This window comes from Dermatophagoides farinae, unplaced genomic scaffold (genome assembly GCF_024713945.1).
Source record: "Dermatophagoides farinae isolate YC_2012a unplaced genomic scaffold, ASM2471394v1 contig4, whole genome shotgun sequence".
Classification (NCBI taxonomy): domain Eukaryota; kingdom Metazoa; phylum Arthropoda; class Arachnida; order Sarcoptiformes; family Pyroglyphidae; genus Dermatophagoides; species Dermatophagoides farinae.
The window spans coordinates 160,075-179,919 of record NW_027461519.1 but is presented as its reverse complement, the minus strand read 5'-3'; the positions used below and the strand labels follow the sequence as shown (position 1 = coordinate 179,919).

At 32.9% G+C, this 19,845-nt stretch overlaps 1 non-coding gene across 1 annotated transcript; it reads right to left on the bottom strand.

Moving 5' to 3' along the window:
- Positions 1 to 12,699: 12,699 nt before the first annotated feature.
- Positions 12,700 to 12,772, bottom strand: TRNAA-UGC (transfer RNA alanine (anticodon UGC)). Its single transcript has one exon. It is a non-coding gene; the product is annotated as a tRNA-Ala (tRNA).
- Positions 12,773 to 19,845: the final 7,073 nt, after the last annotated feature.

Below are 19,845 nucleotides of genomic sequence, written 5' to 3'. Positions count from 1 at the left end.
CATCGAGCAACTTGACCAATCGCTCCAAGACCCCACTTTGCATCGTTTATCACAAGATTTCATGTAACAAGGTACTGATTGAACTATATTTTTACAGTTTTTATTTTCACCTTGAATAATTTCTCTGTAACGCTTCATTACACCTTGTCCACATTTATTAGAACATTTGCCCCATTCGGACCACTGTGAATATATACAATTATCTTCTTCGAGCAAATTTACAGTATCATTACATGCTCTGAAACACGGAGTAGTTTTTAATTCGTATTTAGTAATTTCTAAATTTGATTTCCCTTCAGAAGTTTTGATTCTAGACTTAAATCCCATTTTATTACACGGAGCTATACAAGCTCCCCACGGACCCCAATCTTCATTATCTCGAGTCGTATCAATACAATTTCTCCAACTTCGAAGTTCATTACATTCAGTTCCTGATTCTGAAGGTTTTATTACTGATCTATCAGCGTGTTCTAAACAACCACCACAGTTTTTTTCGCACATGACATAATCTGAAAAACTATCGTACTCGCAACTATTATGACAATTTTTGGGTCTACATTCTCTTTTTTGAACGATGATTTGATCGTTCGTTGTAATACAAGTTCGTTCGGAACTTCCATGTTCACAATTTCCAACGCATTCAGTCCATTCCTTACAAGTGACTATTTCAGCTATGCTGTTATCTAAGCATGGTATATTACAATCAGATACGACATATTTTGATATGCAGGTATTTTCAATGAATTTTTTATCTACTAATACCTCATAACCTAATCCACAACTATTTGAATTAGTTGTACATTCCGTTTCTATTTCACTGTAACAGTCTGATTCACAGACTCCACTGTAGCAGGGCTGTGTCTGTGTTAATTCTTCGCAATGTTTTTGAGCATTATTATTTGTCTGTTTTATTTGTCGGGTTCGTTCTTGAACACCGTAACCGCATGAACTGCTACAAGAACTCCATGGTCCCCACTCTTCGTATTCACAACCTTCATTACATTCAAAATTGTTACAAGCTAGTTTTTCGATGAGTGGGGCATCAAAACATTTTCCTGAAATCACAGAACGTTGCCGCGTTGTTTGACCTCCACCACAAGATTTAGAACAAACAGTCCATGGGGACCAATCGGAAAATTTACAAGTATCTTTTTCATTAGTATTATCTGTAAAATTCACACATTTTCTTTCTTCAAATAATGTTCCACAGGGCTGATCATGCAGCGTTGGTTCTTTCAAAATTTGTCGAATCCGAATTTGACTTCCTGATCCTATTTTCGACGAGCACTGACTCCATTCGCCAAACTCAGACAATTTACAGGAATCATTACAAGGTGTAATGAAACAATCAGCAGATTGGGTCAAATCTCCACAAGGTTTTCCTCCCTTTTGCGGTGCTACAAGTATTTCTCTAGTTCGAGTAACTTGTCCAAGGCCACATTCAGCGCTGCAAACAGACCAGTTTCCCCAATCCGAAAGTTTGCAATCTACTGGACATTTTATGTCAGAGTTACAGTTTAGCTCTTTATCAATTAATGGCGGACATTGTTTTCCGTTTTTATTAGGTTTTACTAATACATCACGCCTTCGGACTCGTTCACCCCCTGGGCCACAAGGTACTGAGCATTCTGACCATTGTCCCCACGGCCCTACAATGCAGTCTTTATCCCAACAGTCTCCACCATCAAACTGACAGCTAGCGTTATTGCAAGCTTCTTCACACCAACCATTACCTATAAACCACTTGGTACAACCCGGAGCACAGAGTTCACACAGTCCACAAGTTTGAGGACAAGCATCAGCAATACGCTTATTTCTAAACATCGGAGGTATATTTTCAACCGATTTGCCATGCTCGTTTGCTAATTCTTGAATGATTCGTTGACATCCCAAGGCCCCTATATTTTTAGCTAAAATACTACACTTAATTCCAGCGGCTTCTACCATAGGAGAATCTTCACATTTCATTCCTGCTGCATTTAAAGCCGGAATAGACGCGATTTCTTTTGTTTGGTTTTCTTCATCTTTAGCAAGGAAACTCTTTGCTTTTTTTGAAGCTACGAGTGCCAAAAAATTATACAAAGTGATCATAGTACCTATACGCAGATAGATCATGATTTCATACTATGTGTAAAGTTGTTTTGAAGATATCACTCATATCACGTAAATTAATTTCTTTAGATGTATAAATTATAAACTAAAAATATCAAATCACATACCCAAAATCTCATACGTAAATATTAACCCCTACTTAGGTTTTAAACGTATTAATAAATTATTTTTAGTTTAACATCTTAGTTTTATGCGTAATAGTAAATTTATAGGTAGTAAAAGAAGAAATACAGAATAATTGATTAATTAAAATTAGCTCTTCGTTCAAGCTCGATAATAATCAAAATGTAAATTAAAGAACCTGATCATCATGTCAATAGTAATTGAATTTCGATCTTTAATGGTTAGCCCATCTAAGGCAATGCCAAAGAGTGTTGAGTTTAGAGTCTTATACAACAACGAGCCTTCGTCTAATATATATAGAAATCCAAAAAAAAGTATTTTATTTAATCTAGTTCAGACACAAAGCAATACTGATGATTCCTGTTTAACATTATTAAACGGGTCTGTTATACTTCCTAATAACGAAGAGTCGGCAAAATATAAAAATATCAAAATTGAAGCGTATGAAAAAGTGAAAATAAACGCTACTGATCTCGTTTTTTTTGCCGAGGGATTTTTCACCGTAGGGCAACAAGGACTCCTAAGGTTGAAACTTGACATCAAAAAAGATAAATCGTACAAAATAAAAGGAGTTCCAATTACGTTGCCAAAAAAAGCCGTTTTAAATATAAATGTTGTGTATAATCACCAATCAACTTCTGACATATCATTCATCGCGGATAGATTCGATTACAAAAAAAAACCTACAGATCAGCCAAAACCGGTACCAATTATCGATGACGTTCCACTTTTATGCAATACTTTGACTAAAAAAACTGACGATTATGACTCCGATAACTCGGACAGTTCTTATTTTACTAATGATTATTCAGATATGAAAGACAAAAAAGTTGACGATATCATAGAGAAAAAAGTTAATATTGCTAAATATCTAGATAAAGAATTTTCTATTGAATTTCGGCAAAGACATACATCTGTTATTAACTATATAACGAATTTAAGCTCCCCTTACGATCTAATTTATTTCATGGTGAAAGAAACAGGACTCTTATACTCTCAAGTGGAGAAAACCATACCGACAGTTGAGAATTCCCAAGGTATTTTGAATGAAGCGAGGTTAAAAATAACAAACCTGATACAAACGTTGGTAGCACTAAAAGAACTTATATCGCAAAACAGATCTGATGCAGAAGAAAGCGTAAGGGAAGAATTTCTAATCTTGTTCTTTGTTGCATATACAGATTTAATTAAAAAAAGCCTTTTTGTAACTGAAATTTTACTCAAAATGGAGAAGATAGTACGGATAATGGCAGTAGACTGTATCGAGAAAAATATATCCAACTTAACAACTTGTAGAGATAATAACGAATTTAAGTTAATTGACAAAAACACCAATGTTTACAATAATGGGTTAATATTAGATTATCCAGCTTCTATTTATACAATGGGAAATTGGATGATAATCCACCCGTTGACTATTGAAAGTGAAACAGAATATCGAGCACAAATGATTGGTTTAGACATTTACAATATCAACTTGCTTAACATCCATTTAGAAATGCACACCATTGCGTATAACAAGATAAAGTCAGAAGCGGAAAAAAAAATTAAAAAGAGACTGAGAAAGAAAGAAAGCAAAACTAGTCAAGCCAAGATAGACAATTTGACCGATTATAACGTATTTATGGATTTTACCTCAACAATTGATCAGATCACAATTCACACCATCAGTTTTTGTTATGAAATCTTTTATAAAGGAGTCGTTGTGTTTGTTTTTGAACTTCCTATTGACGACAGTATTCCTCAACTTTATAGTGACACAAGAATTAAGCAGCTTGAGGCGGAAATGGAACTTATAAATTTGAAAAGCCAAAACTTAATATACACTAAAAAGCATCTATCTGGAAACTCAGATTCACAAATAAGTAAACCTAACAATATTAGCTCAAATTTTTATCGACAGCAGAGTAAGGATATGTATAACAACCTGACAAATATCGATGAGCTTTTAGTTGTTCCACGATACTTAAACCGAATCGTTAAAAGACATAGCCATCAAGCAAATAAATCAATCAAAATATTGGATTTTAATTATGTAAACTACACTTGTCTACATCAGACAAATTACCAATTGAATTACAATTCAATAAGCCTATTCTACAATGAAACATACAAAATATATAAATCAGAATTATTACGTCAATATTCCAGAAACGCTGGTTCTTTGAACAAGCATGTGTCAGACGCAGACGATGAACAACTCAACGGACATGTTGAGAGAATTGTTGTGCATGAAATCGCTAACTTATGCAATACGTGTCTTTGCAGAGTAGCTTCAATCCGTGAATTTTATAGAATGCTGGAAATACATAGTATTTCCAATTGTGTAAGCTGTCTTAAAAATTTAATTCAGCTCATTACCAACAAGTTGTTTTGTTCGATGGCGTCTGCTTGCTACTTATTTCTAATGGCGAAACTTGTTTATCGAGCTATATCACTAGACTGTTTTGAGAAAGGGCTGAATTCAAGTGAAATTTCTGTTGACAGGATTCACTTGTATCCGGAATTGTTCCCAAGTGTTTCAGAACGATTGGTTAAATATCTTCTTACCGTAAACACTGAAGAAATGAAAACCGATATTAGTGAGTACAGATTTCTTGGCAGTACAAAGTCCACAACGAGTGATCCGTACATCATAGCGGTTATCATTTCTAATATATTTAACTTGTTCTTAGGCAAAGGCAAACTACAGACTAGTTTCTTAACGGAGTCTGTTTTCAGCGTCATTCCAAAGCTTAGTTCTCACATTACCACATGCAAAGAAATGCTGCGCGAACTCTTAGAAGACTACTTTGGCATAATTTATTTAAATAACAATACTGAAGAAAAGAATTATGACTCAATCTTTAAGCTCAGCTTGAAAAATATTATTTCATACAATGTTAATATTCAACAAATCATTCTACCACAAAACATTTTAAATTTATGCAAGTCGCAAATAACTATTGCGAAACTTGCTAAAATCAATTTTATTAACCGGAAACTAACTATTAAAGAGCATAACTTAATGCAGGAGATTTGCATAGATTTGTTAAACATTCACATTGTTGGCGACATCGTATCGTTTGTTAACTTGTTCACCAAAATTTACAATCAAAAATTTATTGAAAGTATAATTGACACGTCTATTAGTATACTTCCCAATCATGTCAATAATTTACCAAATACAAACAAATCCATTCTATTCAGTTTGCTAATCAATATATTTCTTCAAAGAATTGTAAAAGTAAACCAAAGTAATCTAGAATCATTCTGTTTACTGCTGGACAATAAATTTGTTGAAAAGTTTAATAACTACTCTAAATTACAAAATTTCATGACCACAACTATGAAATGTCAAAAATACGACGCCAAGGTTTTTGACGCTATGGAAAAACTATTAAAAACAAAGAACTCGAAAGAACTAGACTCTATATTCAATTATTTAACTGAAACCGCCAACTACAAGCACTTTAGCCGGTTCATGTATGACAATCAAAATCTAAATGCTTCTTATTACATTCCGCCTGAGGCCGATTTTTTTTCTCGATATGCGTCTGTAGTAGAGACCATATTTACGTGTGAGCCATTTATAACACTAATTCTAGACAAAAATATATTTATGATTCAATTTACTAATCTGTCGACCAAGTTGGCAGATATTATGATTAACAATACGTACATTTATAAAGATATAAATTGTTTCGGGAGTGCTAAAACATTAATGTTTTTCTTGAAGTATCGCACAGCGATACGTTTGTTTATTTGTTCTTTTCTGATGCGAATAAAAGTACTTGGGATAAGTACAAGCAAAAAAATAGAAGAGAATATTGAAAGGCTAGTTACTCTTACTAATCCTTACTACGTCAACGGGTTGAACTTAATTGATCAATATTTTTACCACAATATTCCCACTTATTTTGAGCTTTTCAAGCAGATTATAGGATATAACATTGATCATTTTTTCAAACTGATCCAAATTTCGGAAACACATAACTGCAAGGTAACTACAGAAGAGTACAGCAAATGTGTTAAATACAATTTGGAAAACAAAGACCCGTTTTTTTTTCAAATAGCTCTTAATATAGCACACAGTAAGCTCGCTCAAATTAAGCTAATAAAAACAACGCCATGGAATATATCATTTAAAATAGCAGACATTTATAGTCAACATCTCAAAAACGCCATGGAATATGTCAAAAATTTTGAAGTGCAAGATGTTCCCGATGAATTCGACTACCAGTTAGACAAAATCGTAAAAAAATCAACCAATAAACTAAATGTTCCAAGCCGAATGTTAAAAAACTTTAAACATCAAGTTCCAAGCATAATATTGACTGATACTTCGAAGAAAAAACATATTTATATGCTGAATAACAACATAGACGCTAACATTAAAGAAGACATCATCCATACGTTAGATTATTCCTCAGTTGAATCTAACGCAATCGAAAATTCAGAAATAAAAAAAGAAAACAAAGACAAAAAACCCGACGTGAAAACTTCTACGTTAATCGAAGCTTTGTTAGAAAATTCAAATGAATCATTGAATCTTTTGTCAACCAATAATGCTACTCAAACCAGAAGCATCAATAAAGTTAATGTGGACTTCCTAGATGAAAATGTTTCTAACAAAATTATTGACTCATCAAATGCGTCACAAAGTGTAGAACTCCGGAAAAACCCTAGCCACTATAGTAGTAGTTTCACGTTTGAATCTCAGAAAAAAGCTCCCGTGCCTCTTACTAAGAATGCAATAACCAACGATAAACTTAAAAACATTTCAAGCAAACTTATATCATCCAAAGCTTCTCTGTCCAAATATTATCTTGGAACTATGTCTAAAAACTATAACGAATTTTTGTTTAAAAAAATGAAAATGAACGGGATGTTTGCTTCTAAAATAACTCACCCACTTAAGAAAAACAGTAAAATAAAACAAACTAACAAATTTGCAAACATGATTCGTACTAACATGCAATATAAAAATCAGCTATACGATTTGAACAACAGTTACGACGAGAAAATTGCTTTGTATGCAAATGGGTTATCAAATCAAGAAAAAGCTTCAAAAATACACAAGATTCAGTTTATTGCCCAGCTTGAAAATAAGAAATATTCTTCTTTTAGGCTAATTGCAGCCGAAATTGAAGGAATAGTTAACAAAAGTTCTAATGACTTCTACGAAAAAGTAAAAGATGTTTGGAATATTGACGACACAAAACTAAAAAAAAAATTCAGACCGTCAGAGCCGCCCACTCATCAGGATTACATAAACGAATTATTGGAAAAGAAATCGAGCGTTGAATTTTACTGGACTAGTATTCCTAAACAGATTCAAATAAACACCAAATTAAAAAACCAAGATTCCAGCAATCTCAACAGTGCGATTAAGACACAAAGAACACTAATTTACACACAGCTTGAAACAAAAAGTCCAGACGAATTTCAAGAAATTACTAAAGAAGACTTGTGCGCAAAAATGAAAGACATTAACCTTTGCTATTTGTTCGCGTTGATAAATTTGAATAAACGGGCTGAACCACATCTTTATTACCATGTATATTGCTTGTTTGCAATCACGTTGCAATATTCTTTTCCAGACGACTTAACTGTTCTAACAAGATCCATATCGATACTAATTGAATCTATTTACGAACTAATCAGATGTGAAAAAAAAAATGTAATTGCTATCAAAGAATTCATACTACATTTGCTTAAAATAGCCCGTCCGTGTTCAGCTTTTTTCGAATTAGCCGTTTTAGCTTTATTTTTCGTCCAAAACGATTTTGTTAAAAAAAGCTCAAACATGAAAAGTCAGCTTATTAAACGCGAGTTTAATGATTACTGTAGCTTAGCACGATTTTGGATATTACTTTACTACAATAGTAATTATTTAACAGCCATTTACTCAGAGTTTGAATTGATCACTGAACTGCAATTAAAATCAAGAACACTATTCCACAACGAAAATGATTTTAATATTATCAAATTCAGACAACAAATTACGTTGCTTCGAGAAAATTCTCCAATGGAAAGAATTATTCTGCAAGACGAAAACTGCATAGATTTTTTGTTTTCTAACAGTGAATCTGCTTCCAATTATCATTTAGCAGAAATCCTTCAATCGACGAAGATTTGCCCACATGAAAAGTCTAAAATTGCTTGTGTTGCGTATTGGCAAAAGTTTATTCCAAAAGGGAATTACATTCCGTTTTTCAAAGCGACCGTCCTGCAGTACATAATCCCAATACTATTTAATGATGTGATTTCCAAAATTTATTTACCGCAGTCCTCCAAAGTTTTTGAGGAACTTCTACTGAAGGTTTACAGATTAGATTCAATATATTTAAACAGAAAAAATGATATTTACAAAGATTACCAGGGAATGAGTTTCGATGACATAAACATATCTTCTGAACACAATACAAGAAACCGATTTGAGTCAATTGTGAAAACATACCCCAGGATTATACTAAAGCATTGGCTGATCGCAGGCGACGCTTACGAAGGAGCGCTTCCACTGTTACTCATGGGGCCTACAGCAGAATTTATAGAATATACTACTTTATCACAACCTAATTTCACGTATTACGAACTCGCTCCGGGTATCAAACTTACGGAGATCGATAATTTGACTTCTTCCATTGATAAACTTTTCAAAAGCTTGATTTCAGCCGCTTGTAGTGAAATTGATCAAATGTTCTTATATATTGTTCGATTATATATTAATCCAGCGCATGAACATAATCATCTGCTTAACATTTTTTCAATTTTTTTTAAATCTTATCCGAAAATACTTACACCGTTTCTGGATGTCGTAATGAGCGTGTTTTTTCACTTCAACAAACCATTTGAAAACAACTATACAAGCCAACTTAAAAAAGACATTACTAAGAACAACGCCTTGCATAATTTAGTTGTCCTCATACAAAAAACAATTGTCGCTAATAAATAACATAGGGAATCACCTTTACCGCTAATGTGGAATTATAAACAAAATTTAAATATATGAGCATAGCAGTTTTCGAATAAAATTTTTTTTTGTTGACTTGTTTTTAGTTTGATCACTGGTATCATTTAATTTTTTTTTACTGTCAGTTGAAATGTGTGTGCTTAATGTACTTTCAACCAAGCCCATAGCTTCTAACACTTTTAAAGGACTTTTAAATTCACCTGGTCCGTATTCTACGTCTTTTTTGTCTTCTCGAACAATTGTTTTTACATTAGTTAGTTTGTCTGCGTAATACGTCGCCAATCTTTTTTCACGGGGTGAAAGTTCGTAGTTATCAATAGACATTTGTCTGGAATTGTTAAATTCTTCACCTAAAGTATTTAAATCCTGTGTAACTTACATTTTTTGAGCACATTATCACGGCGATCACCAATTAAACGCTGACTTTGCTTTTTTTTTAAAATGTTTTCGAATTCCCCTAATTTTTCAACTTCTAATTTCCCTTCAGGATAAGTTGCTATATAAGATCTTGCATTTAAATTATCGCAATTTGTGAAAACCATGATTTGTCATACTCAATAAATTGGTGCAACTATTTAAAAAATAGATTACACCCTATTCATCAGAACAACAGTGACCATATAGATCTTCCTTTTTATATTAAGTATATTAAATTTTATTATTTATCTGATATCATGCCTCCGCCTCTAGAGTCATCTTTTCGTACCCTAGATTTTTATAATGAATTAATCAACTGGGAGACGCATTCGAAAGGCAAGCTCGGTAGAGTTGGAATTGTTGGTGGGTGCCAAAAATATTCGGGAGCTTGCTATTTCGCTGCTCTTTCTGCGAGTTTGGCTTTTGCAGAACTCACTTATGTGTATTGTGAAAATGCAACGCAACTAAAAGCCATGTTGCCAAACTCTATTGTAACTGATATCAAATATTTTCGCGATAAAAACATTTTTGAGTCTCCTATAATCGATACTTTTCTTGTTGGTTGTGGTTTAGGTCAAGAAGAGTTCAGCGACCACGTAATGAATTTAATCTTAAATTGGAACATTGATCCTACAGAAGAACGATCTTGTATTTATGACTTTGAGATACCTGCCATAAAAAAACTACCAAAAAAATGCATAATCTTAGATGCAGACGCGTTACAGCACAAGCTAACGTCTGCAGTCATCGACTGGGCTCATAAATCAAGAGTCAGACTCATCATGACGTGCAATAATAAGGAATACGCAATTATTTCCAATTTACTCGAAACAAAACTTCATTCTGACGGCATGACGTTTTTAGACAGGCTACCTAACAATTTTATTGTCATGCAAAAAGGCTTTATAGACCAAATATATTTTGGAAATCAAATTTTAAAAATCGAGCATTACACGTCTATTTCTCGGCATCCAGGAGGCCTTGGAGATATTTTAGCGGGACTCACTAGTGGCCTATGTGCTTCTACACTTTTCGTAACCGATCTGGACTGTGTCACACAGTAAGTATAATAAAAATATATTTTTTAGAGCTGCGGTCATTGTACGATCAACGATAACTACTATTTTGAAATTCAAGCCATATCTTATTTTTTCTCTACAAGCTTCTGATCTATTCGAAACGTTACCAAAAACTATTTTCGTGTGTTTTGAAGTTTACAGCCACTGCACAGCTTTTGTAAGTTTTAAAATATTTGATTATTTTTTAGAACCGAATCAGTCGAAACTACGCCGCCACTGAACCAGGGAAAGATTTAAAAAGCTCTGCTACATTGACAATAAATAAATCTATTGAAGAAACTCAGAAGTGAAAATCTTAATTTACGGTCTAAAATCAAAATGCATGTAGAGTTTTGCATTGATTGGCACCAAGAAAGTTCAACAAAAAAACCCCGGTAAAACTTGTTGAAAAAAACGGTGGCAAAATAAATTGTAGATTTCTTTGGCATAAAAACGGATTTTATCTTTTATGACCATATGATTTCAAATTTAATCACTTATGATAATACTATGATCCAGCAATCTGAAGCAACCAATGATAATCAATATTATGCAAAACAATTGTCTGATCAATCGCCAATAATAGATGATTTTTTAGTAAAGCCGTGCTATAATGAAATTAAACCTTCAGTTTCAACTGAAACTAACGTTGAACAAACCAATGAAGTCGTAAATGAAAATGTGGATTCTGATTTTAACATTAATGGAAAATATTGCTCACGTACAAATTTAATAAATACACTGAAAGAAATCGATCAAGCACAACATTTTGATATAGAGCAAGATCCAAAAAAGATATCACTATGGTACGGAAAATCGTCAGAATTTAGCTCCGACTTGGAATATCCAATAGAAGCTGTAAATAATCAAGAACCGGAATTATATCATTCAGATATCGATTGTTACAAATATTTTCATGAGTCCGATTTAGAAACCTCAAGCAAAAACAGTTTGTCACCTTATATTCCAGACATTAAAAACCCTTCACAAGTAAATCTTGAAGCAAAAAAAATTAACGTTACAGCAATTAGTCATAACCCTAGGATTAAAGCAACTAATTACAGTGAAAGTGTAGATTACGGCTCTGAAAATTCTTCTAATGAGATTCTTTTTAGGCTTTCAGCTAAAGATTCAGATACTTTCAATCCTTGCCAAGACATTACAGATTTAATGAATCAGGTGATACCAACAGATGCAAACGCCGAAGACTGTTTTGTTCAAAGTTGCATTTCACTCAGTGACGAAAATCTAACTAGTATCACGCCACCAAATTGTGAATCTGGAGACCTGCTCGATTTAGAAATTCGTAAGTTACAAAAACTACTTGAACAACTTGAGTCTAGTAGTTCTTCATTTCATGAGTTACAGTCTATTTCATTTCAACCAGAACATACCCAACCAATTTCGTCTATTGGCTGCATTATGGAAGACAAATCTATGAATACCTTGTCGTTCAACGAATATTTTACCAAAAATAATAAACAGGAATTAAACAGACATAATGATGAAAAGCCCCCCGGTAAATTAACTTCAGCAGTAGCTCTTCTCAAATCATTGCCTAGCAAAATATTTGGAGGGGCTAATAGCGAAAAACAAAAGAATGCTCATAATAATTCAGAACTTCAATATAGAATACGCACAGCATCACTTTCAGTGTCTCAATCATATTATAGTAAAAAAAGTCAAAACTGTTCAGATATGAATCGTTCGATGTCTATACGGAATTCTGATAAAGCAAATCCAACGCAACCAGAACTCAACGGTACGGAGCTATCTAAAACGGCCATGACTAATTTTAGTACAAAGTCTGACGAATACAGTGCTAATGAAAACAAAGCAGCTGATTTATTGATACCGTTATCATCGCATTCAAGTTCTGAATCCGAAAATTTCGATTATAAAAATCCTCTTTTAGAATGACGACTCCTGTGTGATAATTTGAATTGCTATCAGTTAATGTTAAAGAAACGAATACCCTTACCCAGTGTGATAATATATATATATATATATATCAAAATTGTTAGATCAAAAAAGTGGACAACGTGGGTATCGATCCCACTACCTCCTGCATGCAAAGCAGGCGCTCTACCATTTGAGCTAGTCGCCCGTAACCAATAAAGTGGTTAAAGAGCCTGGTGGTATTGTGGATTATAGGAAATTTCACATGTTTACATGATTCACGTTTGTGTTAAGATTGTTACTAGTAGCTAAACTAGACTCAATAACTTTTTGGCTTGGCACGTTATTATTCCAATGCATCTCCCAACACCGTTTTGAATATAGTTTAAGCAGCCGTTTTATTCGATTCTCTTCCACACGTTCCAAGTTATATTTTAATTGTTCAGTCTTAAGCCGTTCCAACACGTTTTCTTCATATTGACTAAACTCTATAAAATCTTTCCAGTACTTTTCTACTTGCGGGCTAATAGCTGAAAGCAAATGAACATCATGCTTGACTTTATTTAAACTTTCGCGTTTTTTTGACAGCTTGTACCGAATTAACTTATGTTTCACGTTCAAGTAAAAAAAAAATGCTTTCCACGAAATACTAAAATAATTGCAGTCTTCTTTTGTAAGATAGCATTCGGTTTCTGCAATGACATCATTGAACAATGGCCTGATTGATTCAATTCGTTTTGTAGATGGCTGGTTAGGCAATTGACCATTTAATTCCACAATTTGTGAATTTTGAAAATGAGCATTCTCGCAGTCAGGAAGTTTATCAGAAAATTCATCCAAGCATTCTGGGTGTTTGGCATTTAAGGCTTCGTTTAAAAATATGTCACTACTTTCATAAGAACTATTAAAGTAATAACCATAAAGGTAAGGTTCGTGCTTAATCATTTTTAGTTTACGAAATTGCTAGTCACAACAACATAAAATACCAAAGATTTAATCGTATCTTCAAGTTTTAAAAAAATAAACTGCTGCACCTGCACTTAGATCTGTCTCTACTATACTATAGCTCACGCTGTAAGTTTCTGGTTTAACAAGATGCAGGTTTTGTACAATATCACTCGAACGTACAACAATTTCAGCTGTATATTAATTAATTGAGAAACAAGTTTTTCTGCGAGAATCAAAGTTTCAACATTGGAGATGTTCATAGATATCAATTCTAAAGCCTTTACACATCTAATAAGTTCAAAATAAGTTAAGTTATCTAGTTCTTGCGCAATGACAAACATTTTCAAAACAAAATCGTTGGCTTTGGACAATAAACTCTGGGTGGAAAAATTGATTTTCAACGTTTGCTCAGACAAAGTCAAGTTCATGTTCCACATTAACTGATTAATCGAGAGATTATTGCTTAAATATTCGTATATACGTTTCAAAGACTCAAATTTGTTTTTTCTAAATACTTTCATGTTTTCCAAAAACTTAAGTACTGCGGAAATTTCCGCGTCTTGAGATGTGTCGTTTTTGCTAGCCAGATTTTTAGTAAAAAAGTTTAAGTCATAAATAACTAAATTTTCCGTTAATTCAACGGCTTCGACTATGCTGCGTAACATATGCCAAATCCGCATTTGCTCATCGCGTATAAAGCGTTTGCAAAACCCGATCAAAAACGAAGGGTTTAAAGCCGAGAAATAAATACAGAGCTTCACCAACAAATACAAACACTTAACCGATTGTGCAGTAATTATATCTCTTAAATGCTGAATTGTGTCGTTGTCAAATTGTAAATGCTTCTTCATTTTGTCTTTCGTATTGATGATCACCTCGGCGTACAAAACAAACAGACCAAACGGGATTTGATGTGTCGTAAGCCACTGAATCAGAGAAGTCTGACAATCGGGGATATGTTTGATAAGGGAAATGAAGTCCTCGTAGACGAGCATGTAAGGTTTTACATAATCGAAGAGGTACACGAGTAGGTTGATAATGTTGAGGTTCGAGGTACTATAAGGGGTTAATAAGTTTTTCAGGATACCACTAAATTCAGTAGGGGTGTAAATTCGAGTTTTGAATGCAGAAAGTATTATTTTGTTAAATGTTTCAGTGTCGATTTTGTCAAGTAAAGGCTTATTTGTTAAAACTGCATCACAGTACGCTCGGGAACATTTTTGTACCGAATGTTTCGTTTCAAACAACTTAGTTTCACAAACACAAAACGTAGTATCGTCTGAAAAGTCGTTTTCGTATTTTGTTAAAAAAATGTTTTTCCACTCTTCTTTTGAAAAAAGAGCCATTTCAGAAAAGTTTTTCACATTTAAATCCATGAAGCGAACTACACTTAAAAGAGATTCGTACCGTTCTAAATTCGCAACGAAAAAGCGTAAATCTCGATCTGTTTTCTTTGCTTCGTCAGAATCTGGTCCCTCTCCGTCATCATTCAAATAACATGATTGCTTGTTAGCCACATATTTGTGATCGACGATTGGCGCCGATAATTGATCTTTCAAGAGCTGGATATAATTTAGTAAAATCGGATTATCATCAAACAATTTCTTTTCGTCACAATAGTTAATCCAGGTGTTAATATATATCTTAAATTTATCTACTGTTGAAGAGAAAAACGACGAATCGTCTAAATTTTTTTCTAAAACAAGATTGTAGTTACTCAAAACTTCAAATGCGTCTGAGTAAAACGAAACCACAGCGCTAAACCAATTCTTTTTAGCAATATTAGTCACAACAAAATCATTAAACAGAAGAGTGAAATTTTGTTCGTATAAATTAATGAACTTCATCGTAAAGGGAATAACTTGATTCAAACAATACACACAAGCGAAAAATCCGCTGTGTACAACGGCTTGGCAAAACATGAAAAAGACTTTAAAAAAAAGAGAATCGAAGTAGCTGTGAGAAGATATCATTTTTTGCATGATGTAGTTTTTCAAAAACTCGAAAAAGCGAAAAAAGTCGTCTATAAAAGTTTTAGCAGGGTCGGTCGATTGTAGTTTTAAAAACTCCTTTTTTGTTTTTCCGTGCATAATATGATAAAAATGGTAATTGTATACACGAAATTCGGTCGCTAATAACACCTGAATAATTCTTAAAAGAATATCTTGTGTCGAGTCATCAAGAATAATATCATCTTCAGCCAAGAAAAACAGTAATTCACAAATAGGTTTAACTAAAATACACAAGTTACTTGGGGGAGAAGCACACACGCCAATTAAGATATGTTCGAAATCTAGTAAAAAGCGGTCTAAAAATTCCACTGACGTTGTGTTGTTTTCCGCAAGCTCCTTAAATAGATCACTAATAATATTATTTAGCTTTGACGTCAGCTTTTCAGCCAAGTAACTAAAAAAGATATCACGAATTGACGATTTGGTCATTAACATGATGCAGTAGTTGAGTGCCTTATTTCGAGACTCATCAATGTTAATATCGGCGTCGTCTTCTATAAATAAGCTCGTAACAGGAATTATTCTTTCTGTCACAACTGTACTGAAAAAAGTGAACGGCACAGCGTATTCAAAATTTGCTGTATCAAACGGTGAAACAGTTGATGAGATTATCTCGTTATTTTTCTGAGTAAATATACGCCATGGATAGATCGGAATTTCAAATTTAACGTTATTGAATTGCGAGAGATCGACGGCCTGGTCAAGTAAAAACATGTACTTTAGTAATTTTTCAACGAATTGTAGCGACACATTAGTGCTAATTAAATGGGAGAATATGGATATGATTTGAAACTTAACGATATGAACGATTTCTTTCGCGTTGACACGCAAAAAGAAACAAAACAAATCGATATATCGACGCCTAATATCGCTTGTCAAGTGGTGAGAGGACAGAAAAATGGTTTGATAAATGAAAAATACCGTAATAATATTAATACTTATGTCCTCAGAAACACTAGTATGAATGATGTTTTTATACATGAATTTTGAATCGTCACTTGCTATGTTTTTCCAAAATTTAGAGTGAACTTCAGGCAACAAAATTTGCGGAAATGCAGAGATCGGTTTTTTGTAGTTGTCTGATAGAATTATGTCTACGAACTGTTCAGAATCGTCTTTCGATTTTTCAATGTTACATTTGTTTTTATAGAGAATCGCCTTTGTAACAAAAAATACTACTTCAAGAAACCCAGCCCCGGCCAGAAACCATTGTAAAAAAAAAGGAAGTAAACTAGTCGCGGTATTCATGAGTTTTTCGTCGTCACAATCAATTTTAACCAAGTGAATGTTTGTTTCGTAGTATATAGTCAACTTGCTTAGAATATTGATACAGTTGCGTTTTATTCCAAAGTTCTTTTCTTTGGCGTACGAAATCGCGTCGTCAACTGACTCCAAATAATCAGCTAAACTCAGAGAATCATCAGGTTTCAGATAATGTTCTCGAAAACTAGATTCTAGCAGATCATTTGGCAAATCATTTAAACTGCTTTTAACGTTGATATAGCTAATAAATCTTTCAATAAAAATCATGCTGTTCAGGTTTCGTTGAAGTATAACAAGAGTTAATTTAAGCCATAACAACAGTCACGAAAATATTATTTCTTTGGATAAAATTATAATAAATTAAAAAATTACAACTACCCAGTATTATTCACTTGTCCCGCTAAATAATTGAAAATAAACTTTGCTTTAAATACCTACTTGTAGTCTGATCAATATTAGTGTTTACGGCAAACAACTTATTCATCACAAACTCAATAGCTAACATTTTATTTTTTATAAACATCTTTTCCATTTCCTCTTGTTTTTCTTTAAAGATTTTAACGTTTTGCTCTTCAAGGTTTTTTTCCTCATCGAGATTTTTCATGCGTTCAATTAAATTTTTTTCTTCATTTTCGCGAAACTTTTGGCAAATTTCTTCTCCAGCCTTGCGACCTTCTTCTATTTTTAACAACCAATCTGAAATCTAACTCGAATTTACACTTACTATCTTTAGCTTTTTTTATTATTTCTTCAGCTTCTTGTTCTGCTAAGATCAACTTTTCGATAAATGGATTTAGCATTTTTAAAACTAAAATCTAAATTGACTTTGTTCGAGCCGATAAACGAGCTTAAATTTGAATTAGGTTTTATCTTAATTTATTAATAAAATAATATTAAATCGAATATAAATCTGATCGATCTAAAAAGGAACTGATTCCTTATTAAACAAATTTAACCTAGTCTACAAGTATTAAATACTAAACAAGACAATGCTTTATTTAACAATAGTTTGATTGTCGAGGATCAAAATTTTTGATACGATTTAAATAATATCAAAATGAAAGACTTAGTTAATTAAACACTGACATAACATTTAGTATTGTTTTAAATAGCATGATAAAAACATTTTTATTTATTAATGCATAAGCTACTCTAAGCTATATCATGTCACTTACTAAGTTTGAATTTAAAAAGATGACATTGCTCTTCTTCTTGGAACTACTAAAAATAGCCCGACTAAATTTCTTATTTGAATCTTGGTAATCATTGATTTTGAACTTCATTGGAAGAGCTAAATAATTATCTAAACTAGCGGAAGAATAGAATCGAGAATCGTCTGCGAATAATTGGCGCAGTGAAGGATGTACTATCAAATTTTCTGGAAAAAACAGTTCAATTTCTAGATGTGAACAATCGTTCAAAGGTTCTCTCGATTCATAACCAATGCTGTCTGAGCAAGTTGAGTTTGTGATAGGCGAGCACCACACACGTTCACTCGCGTCGAAATACACAGAACTGGTTTTGTCATCATTTTTGGTTCCAATAACTCGAGGCGTAATAGGACTTGAGCATTGATCATTTTTTTTATCAATTTTCGGCAACATTTTCACTTTAGTCAAACAATGCTTGCTCGCAAAATCAGGCAGTATTTTTTCTATTATATCGTTGTTTTGGTAATATAGTTTAATAACTTCTTGCTCAGTCAAGCCGAGTAAACTGCTGTTAAGGCTGTCATCGGGAGCTAACCCGATATTTTCATTAAAAACCGCCTTAGAGACAGTCTCGAAGTAATGGATACTCCCATTTTTAAGTTCTTGTACAGTAAAAGTGTCTTCAACGGGACCTAATTCGTGTAAAAAATGACATGATTTATTTGTACAATTCAGCCGCATTATAAAATTACTGCAGTACTTAGTTGTGCCAAAAGACGCACGGATCTTGTTTCCGTTCAACCAAGAATTGTGGATGTCTTTTATGGCGAACAAAGCTTCCCTATTACTCGAAAAGGCTACGTACACTGCACAACTTTTTTTTTTATAGCGTTCACGCGCAGCTGGTTTTTTATTAACTATGACGCTTAACACATTGCCGTATTTTCCAAAATATTCGAAGTTCTTTAATAAATGTTCATTTTCCGAGTAATGTATCGGTAGTCCTACGATGTAAACTAAATTTCTACACAATATTCTTAAATCTTTGAGTTTTTTGAAAATCTGCGAACTATAATTTGAAGAATTCTTAGGATACTGATATTGACATTCTGCAAACTTTTTTAAAATCTCATAATAGTTATCCATATTATTTCTTTTTACTGTAACTAATATTAAAAGCACAAGAGTATAGCTTTTTATTCAATCTTATACTTAAACAACAATAATCATCTTACAAAGAACTCATCGATGAAATATAATCGAAAAATAATATAGTAATAACATACACAATTTTTTTTATTAATTATTTTTTTTTTCAAATATTAGACGACTACACACTTGATTATTTTGTATTAATAAAAATAAAAAACAAATTATTTAAACACTTTCACGATATGCCCATTGACGATTTAATTAAAAAATTCAACAGCCAGGCTAAATCCAAAGCAGAAGCTGCTCAGCCCCCAGAACTCACTAATGTACAAAAATTAGCCCAACAGTTTAATCAAATTTCTAATACTAAAAAAAAGAATGATGTTAATTCAAAAAAATTAATAAAGAATAAATAATTCAATTTAAGAAACGCTAAACGTGCGTTATTCAATATAATTTTATTAATTCCATATATCGCCACAATGTTTTGACATGCTAAGCCTCTAATGAATATTTTAAAATCAAATAAACTGGGGCCTATAGAATTGTATAAAGTAAATGATTCAGATCATTACGGTACAACGGTAGCTGTAAACTTCCTCGTTTTGTTCGTAGTGATAATCGTATTCAATAGTATGTTTTCCAAGCTGAAATTTCGTAGTTAACCGAAGCAGTTTAAGTATCATCTCACAAAAATACATTATATGTGCAATTTTATGTTCTTGTAAGTGTCGGTCACACATCTTGTTTAAGTT